We start from the raw sequence: 13,550 nt of genomic DNA, 5'->3' as shown, positions 1-13,550 counted from the left end.
AAAGTATTAGTCCATCGTCTGAGCTAAGATTAACTTTATCTCTAAATTTTCACACACATCATATGCAGATTCATTTTTAAATAATATTTCTTTTATTAAAAACCTATTAATTTCATAAGATAATAAAGGAGTAACTCACCAGATGAGTCTTACAAGAAATTAGGGTGGAAGAAGACAGATAGTTGCCTACCATATGGTATGAAACGAGGAGGAGCAGAAGGATGGCTTCTCATCCCAAATGAAAATATTCTTCCTTCTCACACATCCATCGGAGGTTTGAATTTCCCCCATTAAAATGCATTGTCCTAACAAAGGCAATAACATATTTTATCCATTCTACAGCACTTTTCATAATTTCTCATTTCTAAAATCTAAATGTATTTTGCAATCAATGTTGATGGCTACATTCAGTATAGTAGTATTCCACCACCCTCTACTGTCAACAAGAAGCTGTAAAATCAGTGACATATCTTATAATTAATGGCATGTTAATATCAAGGAGATGTGAAATTTAAAGCTGCTTGGAAATTAGTTTAACAGAGAGCATAAGGTCAAACCATACCTTCAAGGCAGGTCACAGGGGCAGGAGCTGGGGAAGGGAGGAATGGTGTTTGGATCATTGTGGGGAAGATAGCAGAGCCACATCACAATTTACCTGATGCCACAGCAAAATATTATTCTGAAAATTTCTTGAAGTCTATGTCTCTCATTGGCATACAGATGAAGTTTGGCCTTTTGGCCCATTTTATTGACATGATGTATAACAGCTAAATACTATGAGATTTGTTTTCCAATGTATGAGATATGAATGCCAATCCAGGAAGGGGAGGGGAGAGGAGGGGAGGGGAGGGCAGGGCAGGGCAGGGAAGGGAAGGGAAGGGAAGGGGGAAAAGAGAAAGCAATGAAAAAGAAAGAGGGCAGAGACTTGACTGACATTATCCAGAGTATCTGTAAAACTGGTAGTAAAACCAGCTGCTTCCCGATGTGGGGCTCTCTTTCTTGAACCTTATGTCCCAACTTCCAATAATTCTGTTATTTTTAGGTGGATTGGTAATGCAGTTTTCTCCCTTTTGGAGTCTGGGGCCTCTATAGACTTCCCTTTACCTCTGTTGCCAAGACTTGAGCTCAGATTGCATTTCTAACCTAGGGTCCATGGAGGAGTTTCCAGAAGGTTTGTGAACTAGAGAACACTCATTAGTAATGTTCCTTTGATTTTCTTTCTATTGCTCTGGAAACTATTTTCGTAAGTAAGAGAGTTGAATGCTACTTTTTGCAATTATATTACTGTTTTCTATCAAAGAAGCGCAATGTAAGACATGATGCTATATAGTGAAGAAATGTATAGCTGCCATTATTTTCATGTAACACTATTCATCAGCGTAGGAATTTTTAAAAACTCATCATTTTAATTATGGCATGAGTCTTTGTTTGCCTTGATCTTTTTAGGCTGGAAAATGTCAAAGAAAAGGGAATACTACAAAGCTATGCATAATAACGTTTTACTTCCATTCTGAAATGTCGTGAGCGTATCCTCTTTCTGGAAGGTCTCTTACCTTTCCATAAAATATAGAATCAGCAAAGCCAAAGGAATGTTACATGTTACCCAACCTGAAAATACATCTGATAGTGTGACTTCTTCTCAGAGGCAGATTAAATTGCAAAAGGCTGGAACTTCAGCAAAATTTGGATATGTCCCAATATAAATGCTTTGTATTTTCAGGATGGGAGAAGGGCCCAACTGTTCTGTCTGCGCAGCTATTCTGGGAGTTTGGAGAGGACAAACTTTCTAGTGAAGGAGGAGAGCCTGTACAGGCTAAAGTCAAAGGGATAAAGTGCCAGAAACCCCAAAGGATTCTGAAGGTCCTTCAGTTCAGGATTCCATAAATGTGAAATAAAGATTCATAATCCTTTCCCAGCTAACATAAATTCAAGAAGAAAGCTTTCCAGATATAATCTCATAAAGACTTCTGGACAAAGGAATCCCTTTTCTTATTTATTCAAATGTTTACTTAGTATTTACCATGTGCTGGGTACCATTCTAGGTACTGGGGGTATAGCACTGAACAAAATAGGATTCCTGCTTTATGAAGTTGTATTCTACTATGTGATGAAGAATCTTTGAAATTTTGTTGTTCCCTTCCTTAATCTCTCTTGACAAAGCAAGCTATGGGGCTCCAGTTATCTTTGCTACTAAAGATTTTCATGAATCAGAATTTTCAGGACATGTTGCCAAAAGAAACAAAGTTGAGACTGATGGCATGTCAAAGATAATGCATCAAAGGTTACTTTATGATTTTATCTCATTATCAACAAAATGATAATAGCCATCTATTTATTTCTGAACAAGATTAACATTTATATTTCTGAATAGACAATTTGGATTAGTTTCCCTCTTTTTCATGAACTAGACATTAATTTGTACAAAAAAAAGAAATATATGATGGTGAAGATGTTTTAACTATTCTATGTGAAGACAATCAAGTTTCAATCCAATGAAATAAACTTTATGCAAAACAGTATGTGCGTATACATATTTGCATTTTCCTAAGGACGGAACCCATAGATTCCATTACAACCTTAAACGCATTTGTGACTCCAAAGGGGAATGACGGAAGATAGTTAAGAAACTGTGCCCTAGGAATCCCCCTATCTTGCAAGGTGTAGCAACTTCTAGTGAAGCTACTCATCACACTTTTTTCATCTGTCACATTCAGTAGGAGGCACACAGTCTATGGTTGTGGAATAACTAACTTACATTAGGTTAAACTACCAGCATGATGTGAGCACCTGTTTTTCCAGGAAATTATGGCTTTTGTAACAAGTGATACAAGAAACTAGCCAGACACGTCAGCAATGATCTCCACTCTCATAGGATTTCTAGTATAGATCAAAAGACCGGACCTAATCATAAAAAGGAAATGTAAGAAATGCCATACAGCAATTTCTTAAAATGTGAGTGGCACATGAATATGATGCCATGGAACATTTAGTCTCAATAATGAAAAGACATCCTTTTTCAATTCTCCTCAACTTCTTTTTTTTTTTTCCTTTTTTTTTTTTTTTTTTTTTTTTTTTTGAGACGGAGTCTGGCTCTGTAGCCCAGGCTGGAGTGCAGTGGCCGGATCTCAGCTCACTGCAAGCTCCGCCCCCCGGGTTTACGCCATTCTCCTGCCTCAGCCTCCCGAGTAGCTGGGACCACAGGCGCCCGCCGCCTCGCCCGGCTAGTTTTTTGTATTTTTTAGTAGAGACGGGGTTTCACCGTGTTCGCCAGGATGGTCTCGATCTCCTGACCTCGTGATCCGCCCGTCTCGGCCTCCCAAAGTGCTGGGATTACAGGCTTGAGCCACCGCGCCCGGCCAATTCTCCTCAACTTCTATATAAGACAAGAGTCTCAGTTTGGGGCTAATATGTCCTTAATACCTCTCTCCCTTACTAATCTCCTTTTTTACAGGAAATAGACCTCAGGCTCAGAGACTTCCAAGCGAAGAATCTTCAGCTAGAATTATTTTTAAGATCTTATCACATGTCACTTGCATTTTTACATTTATATGAAGTGTAATGTGTATAACTTGAACTAATCCTAAATTCACAGCTTGATACACTTTTATATACACATGGATGGATTTATATAACCATTGACAGATTAAGATATAGAACATATCTATCATCCAGAGAGCTCTTTTGTGCCCTCTTCCAATCAATACCCCTCTCTAGTTGTAGCTAGTATCCTGACTTCTGTTTCCATAGATTAGATTTTCCCATTCTTGACTTTTACAGAAATTGAATCATATAGTTCATATCCTTGCCTCTTTTATCTGTCACATCTTTGATATTCATGCAGTTGGATGTTATAATAGTTTGTTCTTTTTTTTTGTTGCTGGGTAGTATTTCATTGTGTAGATACACCACAACTTCTCTGTTGTACCAGTGTGGACATTTGAATTGTTTCCAGCTTTGGGCTATTATAAATAAGGCTGCCATAAACATTGTTTTCTTTTCACTAGAATTTAAAAACAGTATTTTGATTTCATCGCATTCATTATGGTTGCTTCTTATTTAAGGCAAGTAATTCTGGTTATGTGTTTTGGGTGCATTTAGGGTAGTATGGCTGTAGGCTGGTTATCTATTTCAAATAGCAATAAAATAGTTCATTTTAAACTTAATTAATTTAAAAAAACAAAATTTCTAGAACATTGTACATAAATAATTGTATATTAAGGAATGTATTTGTTCAATTTCATGAATGCAGCAGCCAAAAGACCAGAGAACTCTTTGTGAAATTATTCTAAGACAACAATAATTGGTTGTTAGAAACTGAAAGATTTTGAAAGTAAATACTGTGGGAATTTAGCATACAAGTGGGTTCCAAGGGGCTGGAATAAATGCAAAGCCTTTGGGGTTCACTAAAGTGTGAATACTTTGAGGGAGGGAATGACATCTTATTCACATTGATGTGCACATCACTCTGAAGAAATACCTGGTCCCAAAGACAGTCTTCATTAAAACTTGTTTCATATGAACACGCTATATAGCTCTCCATACCCCAGGAATAGTGCAAGATAGCCAAGAAGAAGACACAGAGAGTATCGCAAGCAGGGGAGCAATATGAAAAAGGGAACAAGGCAGAGAGAGCAAGTAATATTCACAGAATATTAAGCAGAACAAATGGACTCCAGAAGATCCTTATAGGGTAGCAACAAGGGACAGAAGTGAGAAGGGAGGGGCGGGTCTGGGGAGGCAGGAGGTTGAGTTGCAGAACCCACCTCCATGGGATTTAGCCAGACAGTTAATTTTGTAGACTACACACTTGAATGTTTTCCTCACTATGGGAACTTGAAAAACATAAGGTAGCTTATCAGTGAAAAGCAGCTTAAGAAAACTTCTAAAATTTCCATGGTGTGTGGGGGCCTAGTTTGCTCATCACTCTCCTCTTTTTCGGAAGGGTTTTCTGCAAAGTCCCAGACGTTGATTACCCTTTGCATTCTGTTCTTCATGAGCAGGAATGTTTTCAAAATGAAGCACAAACTGCTGCTGTCTGAGCCGCCTGACTTACACGTTCCAGAAACTTTGCTTCCAGACAAGAAATTTAGTCTTTGCTTTTTTTTTTTTTCCCCCAGCAGAATGTGCCCATGCACATCTCATATTTCATCCAAATGAGAAAGTTCGCCATGAAGAGTTCTCCATAACACAGCTGACATTGGTTTAGATGGGACTAATTAAGTTTAAAGCAGGTCAGAGGTATAAGAAGCTATGGAGCATGAAATACCTTTTCATCAAAAACATATTTTGAAAAGCAGAGAAGCTACAAAATTCTGCGTCTCTCATTAGGAGTGTGCTTTATGATGCAAGCAGAAATCTTAAGCTTGCCTCATGGCAACAATTATTCTTGTGGGTCTTAAAAGTCATAATCAGCTTTTCATCTCTGTGAAGCATAAGCTTGAAAATGTAACAAATAATTGCAGCTCATAAACCCTGTAAGCTGATAGGAAATGATCTCACAAGCGCATCAATGTTTAGGAGCAGCGCAGTCTAATACTGGCTCAGGGTCTCATCAGAGCAAGGTGTTGACTCACATGCACATTGGGTATCACAGCCATGACCCGGAGCTACCATGCGCATTGCTACAAAGGCAGTACCTGTAGAGTTTCTATTTAGGAATTGCTGAGCTTCTCCTACTCTGAATTATATGAACCAAGGTAAAATATTTCATTTATACACAACTGTCATTACACAGATAAGGAAACTGAGGTGAGGAAGGTGCTTCAAAGGTTCTTCCAGCTTTAACATTTCAGCTTGTAGTCCTGCTTGTGTATTGAGAAAGTGGGCATCTCAAAGGAAGCTCTTTTAACTCAGTAAACATAAGTCTTTCGGAGATACATTTCTGAGTAATGTGATGGTTAATTTCATGTGTTAACTTAACAGGGCTAAGGGACACCCAGATAGCTTATTATTTCTGGGTGTGTCTGTGAGGGTGTTTCTAGAAGAGATCAGTGTTTGAATTGGTGAACTGAGTAAAGCAGATGGCCCTCCTCAACGTCAGTGAGCATCATCCAATCCATTAGATCCAGAAGGGTTCAAATAGAACAGAAAGGCAGTAGATGAATTTCCTCTCTTCTTGAGCTGTAACATCCATTTTTTCTTGCCTCAGATGTCGACACTCTGGTTCTTAAGCCTTCAGACTCAAACTTAATTATACCACCAGCCTTCCTGGTTCTCCAGCTTGCAGAGGGCAGATTGTGGGATTTCTCAGCCTTATAATTGCCTATTTCTATAACATATATATTGTGTCCTATAATATATATTATTACATATTATATTATCACATGTATTATATAATATATATCTGTAACTATATATATTAGTATTTCATAATAGCATTTCATATATATGCTATTGGTTCTGTTTCTCTGGAGAATCCTAATACACAAGTAATCATAATTATTATCATTATTTCATGTTTCGCACAAAATGATGATGTTTTTGACACACCATTTGCAGGGCATGCATTTTGAGCTGATTTTTCAAATGTGCATGAAAGGTTGGCATAGGTCTAGTCTTACTGTTTGTTGCCATTTACATGTGACCATCACAAATGCAAAGAGGTTAAAAAAGATTCTGTGATTAAAAAACAAGTTTGAAACAGCTTGCCTATTAATCCTGTAACTCCATTTACCCCCAATTTCTTCAACCAGATTTTCCTCTCTTTTGCCACAGCCTTTGCCCCATCCAAAACTTCAACAAGCATTATTATTGTCCTGTCAAACTTTGAAAGTGCTGCTTTGCACTGTATTATAAAAAAACAAGAGGAGAAGTCAAAACCTGTTGGAAAAGCCTGTTTTGCATACCAAATAATTTGTTTTGGTGAGTAGTAGATTCCTAGTCTTTTCCTAAGAATCGGACAAGAAAAAACAGATTTAAATAAGGTAAAAACATAACATTTTGGGGAAAATTTCAGATTGAATTATACAGCCAAAGGTAGTTTGAATTATCTCCTGAAATTGTGAAATAACTAAATGAGGAAATCACATACACACACACAAAAGCAAATGGCTGATAAATACACAGAACTATATTCTGCCTCATCCATAATCTAAGCAGTACAAATTTAAACAAAAATGAGACACAATTACTTATTCTATAAGACTGGCCAAGATTTAAAAGAATCTAAGGACAAGTGACTAAAGGAGAGTAAATTGATATCACTTTCATGATGGACAATTGGGTATACGCATAAATCCCTCCAAAAATGCATATTTTATTTGACTTAGACATCCTGCTTTTTAGAATGTATCCTAATGAATTAATCTAACAAATGCACAAAGACGTATGTGCAAGTTGTTTATTGTAGTGCAATTTATAATATTAAAAATTAAAATTTTCGTTAAATTTTGTTACAATTGGTGAACCTACACTGACACATCATTATCATCCATTATACTATAATGGAAGATGCATGTCTTTATACATTTGCCTAAACCCATAGATGTACAGCACCAAAAATGAATCCTAATGTAAACTAAAATTATTTGTTAATTTATTAATTATTAACAGTTCATTAGGAACTGTTAGCACTTCATGGCACATGGGGGAAGGGAATATAACATTATAACATGTTTTTTTGACCATGTTTTTTGAATAAGAGAGTTTAATTGCGAAATAGTAGAACTCTTTTATTGTTGGTACATAATACTTGAACATACTCATGTGGTACATGTGATGTTTTGGTACATGTGTACAACACGTGATGATCAAATCAGGATATTTAAGATATCCATAAACTCAAATATCAGTTATTTCTTTGTGTTGGGAACATTTCAAATCTTCTAGCTATTTTGAAATATATAATAAACTATTGTTAACTATACTCACCCTACTGTGCTATCAACAGTAGAACTTGCCGTTTCTATCTAGCTGTATATTTGCGTCCATTAATTGACCTCTTTTCACATCATTCTCCACCTTTCCTAGTCTCTGGTAACTATCATTCTTATCTCCAGAACATCCAAAAGAACCATAACATCAACTTTCTTAAATCCCACAGTGTTAGAATGTACAGTGTTTTTCTTTCTGTGCATGGCTTATTTTACTTAACATAATGTCCTCTAGTTCCATCTATGTTGCTACAAATGACAGGATTTCATTCTTTGCTATGGCCGAATAGTATTCCATTGTGTATATCACCACATTTTCTTTATGCATTCATTTGTTGCTGGGCATTTAGGTTGAATCCATATCTTGACTATTGTGAATAGTGCTGCAATGAACATGGGGGTGCAGGTATCTCTTTGATATACTGATTCCTTTCCTTTGGATAAATACCCAGTATTTATGGGATTTTATCCCATAAATTGCTGGATCATATAGTAGTTCTATTTTTAGTTTTTTGAGAAAACTTCATACTATTTTTCATAATGACCATACTAATTTACATTTCCACCAAAAGTGCATAAAAATTCCCGTTCCTCCACATTATCTCCAGCATTTGTTTTTCTTTGTCTTTCTGATAATAACCATTCTTACTGGGGTGACATTATTAGTTTTGCAGTATATTTTGAAGTCAGGTATTTTGATGCTTCTGGCTTTGTTTTCTTGCTCACTACTGCTTTGGCTATTCAGGGTCTTTTGTGGTTCTACACAAATTTCAGGATTGTTGTTTCTATTTCTCTGAAGAATGTCTTTAGTATTTTAATGGAAATTGTATTGAATCTGTAGATGTTAAAATTTAATTATACTAATTCTTCTGATCTATGAACATGCGATGTATTTCCAATTGTTTGTGTCCTCTTCAATTTCTTTAATTAGTTTTTTTGTAGTTTTTCTTGTAGAAGTCTTTTACCTCCTCGCTTAAATTTATTTATTTAACAAAGTATTTAATTATTCTTTAGCTGTTATAAATGAGATTGTTTTCTTGATTTCTTTTTCAGCTAGTTTGTTATTGATGTGTAGAAATGCAACTAATTTTTGTGTGTTGATTTTGGGTCCCACAACTTTACTGAATTTATCAATTCTAAGAGGTTTTTGGTGGAGCCTTTAGGCTTTTCTATATATATAAAACCATGTTTCTATATATATAAAATCATGTTCTATATATATAAAATCACAATTTGACTTCCTCTTTTCTAATTTAGATGCCTCTTATTTCTTTCTCTTGATTGATTGTTCTGTCTAGGACTTCCAGTACTTTGCTGAATAGGAGTAGTAAAAGTGGGTATCCTTGTCTTGTTCCAATTTTTAGAGTAAGGCTTTCAGCTTTTCCCCATTCACATGACCTTTATTATGCTGAGGTACATTCTTTCTGTGCCTAATTTGTTGAGAGTTTTTATTAAGGGATGTTGAATTTTATCAAATGCTTTTTTTTGCATCTCTTGAGATGATCATATGGTTTTTGTCCTCCATTCTGTTGATGTGATGTATCACACTTATTGATTTGCATATGTTGAACCATCCTTGCATTCCTGGGATAAATCCCACTCAATTATGCCACATTCTCTTTTTAATATATTGCTGGATTAGGCTTGCTAGTATTTTGTTAAGAATTTTGACGTATATGTTCATCAGGGATATTGGCCAATGGCTTTGTTTTTTGTTCTGTCCTTGTCTGGTTTTGGGATCAAAGTAATGCTAACCTCATAGTATAAGTTAGAAAAAAATTTTTCTCTACTTCAACTATTTGGAATAGTTTGAGAAGAATTAGGGCTAATTCTTCTATATATGTTCGTAGAATTCAGCAGTAAAACCATTGGTCCTGGACTTTCCTTGTTGAGAGACTTTTTATTACTGATTCAATCTCACTACTTATTACTGGTATGTTCATATTTTCTTTCTTCCTGTTTCAATCTTGGTAAGTTGAATGTGTCCAGGAATTTATACATTTCCTCTAGATTTTCCAATTTATTAACAGATAATTGTTCGTAGTAATCTCTATGTTCCTTTGTATTAGTATCAGTATCTGTAGTATTAGTATCCGTATCTGTAGTATTAGTTTTAAGGTTTCCTTTTTCCTTTAATTTATATGGGTCTTCTCTCCTTTTTTCTTAGTATAACCACTGCTTTCTCAATTTTGTTTACGTGTTCTAAAAGCAACTTTTTGTCTCATCGATCTTTAATATTGTTTCTTTATTCTCTAATTTGTGTAGTTTTGCTTTGATCTTTATTATGTTTTTCCTTCTAGTAATTTTGGGTTTGGTTTATTATAGCCTTCCTAATTCTTTGAGGTATATTATTTGGTTGTTTATTTGAAGTCTTTCTCTTTTTTTTTTTTTGATGTGGGTGCTTACTGCTATAAATTTCCTTTTTAGCATTGCTTTTGTTGTATCTCATAGGTTTTGGTATGTGATTTTTCATTTTTATTTTTTTCTTTCTTTTTTTTTTTTTTTTTTTGAGACGGAGTCTTGCTCTGTCGCCCAGGCTGGAGTGCAGTGGCCGGATCTCAGCTCACTGCAAGCTCCGCCTCCCAGGTTCCCGCCATTCTCCCGCCTCAGCCTCCCGAGTAGCTGGGACTACAGGCGCCCGCCACTTCGCCCGGCTAGTTTTTTGTATTTTTTAGTAGAGACGGGGTTTCACCGTGTTAGCCAGGATGGTCTCGATCTCCTGACCTCGTGATCCACCCGTCTCGGCCTCCCAAAGTGCTGGGATTACAGGCTTGAGCCACCGCGCCCGGCCTCATTTTTATTTTTTTCAAGAAATTTTTTTATTTACTTCTTCTTCTTTTTTTTTTTAATGGAGTCTCGTTCTGTCACCCAGGCTGGAGTGCAGTGATGTGATCTTGGCTCTGCAACCTCCGCCTCCCAGGTTCAAGTGATTCTTCTGCCTCAGCCTCCCAAGTAGCTGGGACTACAGGTACCCACCACCATGCCCAACTAATTTTTGTATTTTTAGCACAGACAGGCTTCCATCATATTGGCCAGGCTGGTATTTACTTCTTTTTTTTTTTTTTTTTCCAGAAACATATACACTTTATTGAATGCCATTGTAGAAAAGTGTGTGAGGATAAAGGGCTGATACAGGACTCAGCTCCCGGGGCAGGGCGAGGAATGGAAGGTGGAGCACATGGGATACAGGTTATGGGCAGAGCTCCTGGCCTGAATGATGTCTCCTGATCTATCAATAGGCTTGCAAGATCAATACTGGGATGACAATGAGCAGAATGGTCATGAGGATGCCCAAAATCAGGGCCCAGATGTTCAGGCACTTAGCGGTGGAAGCATAGGCCTAGGCCCCAGTCAAGTCACCAGCCATCTTCCTGTCCCTAGACTTCACAGAGTAGGAGAATGCTATGAAGCCCAGGCAGCAGGGGTTCATGAAGAGCATGAAGAGCATGAAGAGCATGAAGAGGGTGTTGAACAGGGACCAGACGACATGATCAGGCACGGAGGTCTCGCTGCAGATGTGGATCACAGTGGACGTCGGGGGAGCAGTGTTGTGGGGCACCCTCAGCACAGCCACCTCGTGCTTCTCCTTGAGCATCTCATAGTTGGGTGGCTGGCCACTGTTGATAGGAGAGAAGAAGGTTTGGACTGTATGGTTCATGGTGTCCTGCAAAGGCCAGAAGTGGTCGGGTTAGTGGGATGGTTCTCAGTCAGGTCAGCTGCATTGTTTCCCTTTCCTTCTGTGCCTGGGAGGTTCCCTGTCACTTTCCTGCTAAGTTTCAGTGTTCTCTCTTAGACACCCTAAGCCCCTATTCAGTGTGTGGTTTATCTACTGGCTGTTTCAGTCCTTTGTGGAGGCAGCTAGTGCTGGGTGCCTCTAGTAGTTATCTTGACCCTTCATGTTTAAAGACCCTTTTGTTCTTAGCACATTAAACACCTGTTGAGTTGTATCACATTCTAAAATGGTCAGTTAACTAAGTACATTTGGAAAGAGAAAGGAAAAAGCATTTTCACAGATTTTCATTTGCTGGAGGCTGATGGACATGATCCTATTGACTCATGGATTACCCCATCCCCACCCTGCTTTGTTTATGTAAATATATTTCTTTAGGGAGGGGACCTGGGGGCAGTGAACAGAGCTCCCTCTTCTTTGACTCTTGTTAGCATCTACAGCCACTTTCTGATTCAAGTTTCTCCAAAAACAGAAATTAATTCGTCTCATTCAAAATTACATAACTTTCTTAAATTCACTTTCTCTCTCAGAAACACTCAGAAGTGTTTATCTCAGCTGTGTCTTATGTGGTTAGAAAAAAAATGTGCACCCGATATGCCCGTAGAAAAATATTCAATAACAAAGGAAGTATTTTCTCTTTCTCTGCATATGAATTTGATTCTCTGAGCATGGCCCTCAGGAGCAAAATGAGTTTGGTGAATTGCAGTCACTGAGTGTAAGAGCCTGGGTTGCTCAAGTTTTACTCACCAATGTCTCGATGACCCTGTCATCCTTATTTATGCACATCCTTATTTATGCCTTCCACATTTTTTTGGAGTCTCCAAAATATGCTTTGCATTGCTGTGATGGCTGTCATCATTGGAAAACAATGAATATTTTACAAATAGAAGTAGTCCTATTTCTGTCATTGGACTATACCTACTTCTGTGACACATCCCTGCTTCTGTATTAAATCTAAATCTCAAAAAATAACTTAGAGACTTAGGCTATCCCATCAAAATCAAAACACAGAAGAAAAATTCTAGAACAGAATATCATGGTTACTGAAATGTTTCTTGCTGGTTTTCTGAAGAAAAGCTTTAGTAATTCTTTTATTGTTAAGACTAACTTAACCGTACAATTCTGACTGCTCCCTTATTTCCTAGGGATGATTTAACTTCACCCTTCCATTTCTGAAGCCTGTGGGATTTTCTAAAATTTAGTGCAAACAATCAGTCAAAGAAAGAAGCATTCAACCAAAGGAGAAAACACCAAGGATCCGCTTTCACGGTAATGTTGCTCAAAGGGATATAAAGTGAAACTTAGACTAAAATCGCTCATCTTTATTCAGATTGAAAAAGACAGGTTTTAAATCTTCCAAATTCAATGTGTTACAGAAAGACTGTGAGTTTGCAAGTCAGCAAATGTGTATCCTCTCAGTTATTTAGCTGTCTGAACTTCAACAAGAGATTCAAACTTTTTGGGCCTCAGTTTCTTTTTCTTTTTTTTTTTTGTAAAAGAGGAAAATTAATGCTTGCTTCATTTGGTTCATATAAGGAATGAATAAGAGTTAATATTTAGCCCCTGTACCAGTTATCTATCACTAAGTAACAAACACCCCAACATCATTTCTCACAAATCTCTGGGATGGCTGGTGGTCTCACACAGGCTTGCTCTTGTGGTTGTATTCATCTGGTGGGTCAGCTGGAGCTGGAGACTCTGTGTTGACATCGCCCATGTGTCTGAGGCCCTGATGCGAATGGCTGGAAGTCTGGGACCTCTCTCTTCACATGGTTCCTCATCATTCAGTAGATTAGCCCACCTTTATATGGCATTTAAGTTCCAAGAAAGTGAAGGCAGAGGCTTCAAGGCATCTTGAGGCTTAGACTCAAGAGCTCCCAAAACACCACGTCAGCCACATTCTACTGGTTAAAGCAAGTTAGAATTCTAACTAAGATTCAAGGTGGAGA

General features: G+C 37.4%; 1 pseudogene; it reads right to left on the bottom strand.

Annotated features, from left to right (window-relative positions):
* Positions 1 to 10,943: 10,943 nt before the first annotated feature.
* On the bottom strand, positions 10,944 to 11,529 carry LOC112636510 (annotated as a pseudogene).
* Positions 11,530 to 13,550: the final 2,021 nt, after the last annotated feature.

The sequence above is a fragment of the Theropithecus gelada genome, chromosome 12 (assembly GCF_003255815.1).
Source record: "Theropithecus gelada isolate Dixy chromosome 12, Tgel_1.0, whole genome shotgun sequence".
NCBI classification, from domain to species: Eukaryota; Metazoa; Chordata; class Mammalia; order Primates; family Cercopithecidae; genus Theropithecus; species Theropithecus gelada.
The sequence above is the reverse complement of the archived record's forward strand: the minus strand, read 5'-3'. Positions and strand labels throughout refer to the sequence as shown.